This window comes from Otolemur garnettii, unplaced genomic scaffold (assembly GCF_000181295.1).
Source record: "Otolemur garnettii isolate 467f Iridium unplaced genomic scaffold, OtoGar3 scaffold00094, whole genome shotgun sequence".
Lineage (NCBI taxonomy): Eukaryota > Metazoa > Chordata > Mammalia > Primates > Galagidae > Otolemur > Otolemur garnettii.
In genome coordinates this window covers 8,050,899-8,055,894 of record NW_003852489.1, presented here as the reverse complement: position 1 = coordinate 8,055,894, position 4,996 = coordinate 8,050,899, and the positions used below count along the sequence as shown (strand labels likewise).

Here is a 4,996-nt window from a genome sequence, read left to right as displayed (position 1 = left end):
TTTTGTTGCTGTTGTTTAAGGAACAGGACATTTCGCCCTAAGTTTTCCAGAGAATTCTTGTGCGAGGAAACAAATCCGTGTCAGCTTGTTTAATATGTCCCTGGGGATAACCAGTGAACATCCCTTGAGGCCCCGGTCTTCAGGCCTTCCAGGGGCCAGTGAAATCTTTCCGTCCCCCAGGCGACAGAGATCGCCTCTTTTCTGGGTCCCCCGCGCGCTTAGATGATGTCGCCTGGCGAGGTTTTCTGACGTCAAAGTTTTCCGCCCACCATCTTTGTCCCTGGCAAAGTGGGTTTTGCGCAGTGGCTTAGACCTGGAGAAAGAATCGTGACGGGTAGGAAACCATTACAACACCACCTGGGCTGTGCTTTCCAGCTGCTGCCGCCACTCTCGCCCTTGCCTCCGGTGAGTTCTAGGGGGGCTGACTTTGGGGTGTGTCCCTAATTGATTGGAGGGAGGGAAGGAAGGGAAGCTCAGGCTGGGTCCGAGACCGGCAGAGGAGGGGAAACCCGAAGAGCGTGACCGTTGGGGATAGAGGGAGCCGTCGGGTGTGACCGTTGTGAGGTAAAGGGTTGGAGAAAGGGTGACCACAGGAGTGGCTGTGGTCGGGTGAGGGAATCCTCGGGTCTGGCGGCAAGTAGCCGGGGGCAGGGTCGGGGTAGGGGAGATGTATTTCCAAGTTGTGGGTTGAGGAGGGCCAGAGGCCAGGGGTGTGGCTGGCAGAGGCTGGAGGCCTTGGGGAGAAACTCCGGTCTTCCCTCTCGGCGTCGTTCTTTTGAGAGGCTGAGAGCTGGGATTTGTCCAGCAAGCGGAGGGGAAGAGGGATTTCCCCCGAAGGTTTGCTCATTGATGGACAAACCTCGCCTGTCTCCCATAACTTGAGGGTAAGAGACACCTCTTCCCCGCCTCATAAATGGAGGAGCACATCCCTAGAGTCTTGGCCACCTGGGGGAAGAAGAGGAATTCCTGACACTAAGAAGGAAGAGAAACCTTTTGAATTGACCCCATGTGAGAGAGGGGTAAGCAAATTCCTTAGCCTGGAATTTTTCCCCGGGCTTAGCAGGACCGGTGTGCCTCGGGAAAGGCTGTAGGTTTAAGCTAGAGGTTAAGAAACCTGAACTTCTTATCATTTCCCTATTCTTTCAACCCAGAGAATTTATTCATGCTTTTTGTTTTCAGAGCAGTCTTCTATTTAGGGGGAAGGTTTTTACAGAACCCGACAGCTTCATTAGGAAGCATTGTGAGTGAAGCTTTATTAAACTTTTGACATTTAAAAAGATAAATCTTTCAAAACTGCCAAATATGGTTACCAAAACCATTGCGGTTTAAAAGAAAAAGTAAATAAAACGCAACAAGCTCAGAAAGGTAGAATGACTAAAAAAGGTGGTCTCAGTGAGGAGCAGTTTAAATTATTAATTACCTTCCTGTATACTTCTATTGCTTAGCCTCAGGGTACGTTTACAAAGTAATAATAGAAAGCAGCAGATGAAGGAGTTGGAGCTGTACAAGAAAACGTGTAACACATTCCAATGATGACTAAGCGTTGTGGTAAGGTGAGAGCTGTTTGCAGGTATCAAAAACAGTTGAAGCTCCCAAGGAAGCAGAAAGGATAGTCTTTCAAACAGCGTCACTAAAAGTTGGATGGCAAAGTGAATAAAAATCCAAAATTATGAATCTGTATTAAGAGACTCAAGGGAGACCAGTTCTTTCATCCTTTTTTTCCTTAACAAGGTCCATGTTTTAGAAATATTAAGTGTTAGATATGAGTTTGAACCAATCCAAACAAGGAATGTATTAGATAGGATGCAATCTCCTTTTTCTTTTTCTTCTTTCTGTCCAGGCTTAAGTTTTCCAGAGTTTATTGATATTTAGTTGAAAATTGGAGGTAAAAGCTTTGAGCGTCTTTCTTTCTGTATAATATTAACAAATTACTTTGTAGTCTGCCATGTTTAAATAGAAATCACAGGTGATTTTAGCTTTTAAGTGCCTCATAACTTCCTGTGTGCTAAATGATACCTGAAGATGCTATTGTCTTTGCATTATTATTGAATATTTGATTAGCAATGAACTTAGCACTTCTCACCGTTGTAATAAAAGGTTGGTGGAATGACCTTTCTGCTTTATAATTTGGTTAACTTGACCACTTTTTCATTATGAGCACTGAACTGTATACAGCCCAACTCTGGGGAAAAAAGGACTTTGTGGCCTCATCAACTCAATTTAGTTGCTATTTCTCAGAGAGCCATTTGAAATGAAGCCTCTATTAATTTTTTTCTGACCTTATTCTACCCAGCTCTTAATCTTCTTTTGCTGCTCAGTATGTCTTGGGGAACTGGAGAGAGGAGGAACAGGAGAGGAGGGACTTCCACAACCTATATTTGGTAGAAACTAGGTTATGTTAAATCTGGATATATACTCTTGTGCAGGGAGGCCTTCTCTAAGGTGCAGTGACATCACACTGGGGTCTGGGACAAGTAAGGGTGATTATGTGCTTTGTGGCAGCTCTGTTATTTAACAGTGTCCTTAGGCCATGCTATAAATCTTCAAAACAGCCAGTGAGTGGACTAGTTTGGTCTGGTAGAAAGGTAGTGTAAGTTTGGATTCCGTCATAGCTTTGTTTGCTTCTGGGGCTCTCCTTAAGGAACCTTTCTTTATTCTAGGAGGAGATTGATTTTCGAAGCATTTGGACAAATACTGGATTTTTTTCTTGAGCGCCATCTTGTCTATTTTTTTTGTGGCTTCTGATGCAGACATAATTTTTTTGCCATCCTGTACTTTGGAGAATCTACTTATGTTCTTATCTGACACATGATTAAATGTCTCTCTTTTAAAAAAAAAGTAAGTTTTTCAGGTGAAGTTCATGTAACATAAAATTAGCTACTTTAGAGTGAAAAGTTCAGTGGCATTTAGTACATTCACAGTGTTGTACAACCATCACCTCTTCTCGTTTGTTTCTGTTTAGACTGTTTTCATTTCTCTTTGAGTTTCTTTTGAGTTTTAAGGCAAGATCTGACTGGGTGTGATGTTTCTCTGCCAGTATGGGTTGGGATTATTTCATTACTAGTCTTTACGACAGTGTCAGTTAAGAAAGGGCAATGTTGGGTGGTGCCTATGGCTCAAGGAGTAGGGTGCCGGCCCCATATACCAGAGGTGGTGGGTTCAAACATGGCCTCGGCCAAAAACTGCAACAACAACGACAAAAACAAATAAATAAATCTACCTCTTAAAAAAAAAAAAAAAAAAGAAAGTGCAATGTTTATCCCCTCTCTTTAGAGCAGGATTCATAATTTAGGATTTATGTTATGGGTTTTTAAAGATACTTGACCTTTCTCTCTTCCCTGAAATTTTGTAGGTGGATACATCATTCTTTAGTTAAGATAAAAATGCTTGGCTGGGCTTGGTGCCAGTATCTCAGTGGTTAGAGCACCGGCCACATGCACTGGGGCTGGGTTCGAACCGCCCGAGCCTGCTAGAAACAACAAACCAAAAAATAGCCAGGCATTGCGTTGTGCACCTGTAGTCCTAGCTACAAGGGAGGCTGAGGCAAGAGAATTGCTTAAGCCCAAGAGTTTGAGGTTGCTGTGAGCTGTGATGTCACTGCACTCTACTGAGAGCCACATAGGGCTACATAGTGAGACTCCTGTCTCAAAAAAAAAAAACCCAAAAAACAAACAAAAACGTTTTGCCCTGTGTTTCACTCCTTAATCCCAGCACTGTGGGAGGCCAAGGCGGGTGGATTGCCTGAGGTCAGAAGTTGGAGACCAGCCTGAGCAAGGGGGAGACTTTTAGACCTTGTCTCTAAAAAAATAGCTCTGCATTGTGATGGGCGCCTGTAGTCCCAGCTACTTGGAAGGCTCAGGCAAGAGAATTGCTTAAGCCCAAAAGTTGGAGGTTGCTGTGAGCTGTGATGCTACAGCACTCTACCAAGGGTGACATAGTGAAATTCTGTCTCAAGAAAAAAAAAAGAACATGAGAAAAAGATGAAAACACTTAATGCTCAGTGAACAGGACAGAAGTATATTCTTTGATATTAAAGTTTGTTGGGGGAGATAATGCAGTGTGTGAGCTAGTAACAAACCCATGATGTATGACTAGGTTAATAGCAGAATGTAAAAATTTCTGTGAATTCAATGTCTGTGTATATGCATGAGAGCTTTAGAGAATAGAGAATTTTTGTGCACTTTTCTAGGAAAAAATGTTCAAGGTGGTTTTGGTTTTGAATCCTAAATAAGGTTTAAATTTACCATTCTATAGGACTTAGAATGGTATAGTGGTATAATGGATTTCAGCTATAACCCTCCTGGTCAGGTTGTAGTAATCATTTCTGTTTGCTGATTTTTTCATTGTATATGTAAATCTATAGATAACTTCAGATTTATTTCAGATCTTTAATGTGGAGGATTCTTTTCTTCATTTGCCCACCTTACATTTAGTTTATATTGTGAATGGATTAAATGATTATAACATTCCTTTAATTTTTCTGGAAAAGCATTATGAAAACATTACATAAGGCAAGCCTCTGTTACAGATTATTTTTACAGAAATTTCTGTGTTCTGTAATACTTGTGAATTCTAGCTCACTTTTTTTTTAAATTCCATTTCAGAATATTAAGGGGTATATGTGTTTTGTTTTTGTACAAATTGAGTCAAAATAATAAGTGTACCCTTTACCTAAAGAGTATGTACTATTCATTCATAGGTGTGAATTTACCGCCCCCCCCCTTGATTTGCTTGAGTTTGATTGACATTTACTCATGTATGTGCAGTCAAGTGTTGATCAGTTAGTTTCAATTTGGTATTAAATACATGTTCTCCATTCTTGTGATGTTTTACTTGGAAGAATGGCTTTCACTTCCATCTAGGTTGTCACAAAAGATAATCGCCTTTTTGGTTTTTTTTTTGAGAGAGAGAGTCTCAAGCTGTCGCCTTGGGTAGAGTGCCACAGCATCACAGCTCACAGCAACTACTACTGGGCTTAAGTGATTCTCCTGCCTCA

The 4,996-nt window shown here is 41.7% G+C and overlaps 1 protein-coding gene across 1 annotated transcript in view; it reads left to right on the top strand.

Moving 5' to 3' along the window:
- Positions 1–240: 240 nt before the first annotated feature.
- Positions 241–4,996, top strand: part of AP2B1 (adaptor related protein complex 2 beta 1 subunit) — a 132,686-nt gene continuing 127,930 nt past the window's right edge. The window contains exon 1 of the mRNA XM_012808758.1: positions 241–405. The gene's annotated coding sequence lies outside the window, so the exon portion shown is untranslated. The remainder of the gene's footprint in view (positions 406–4,996) is intronic.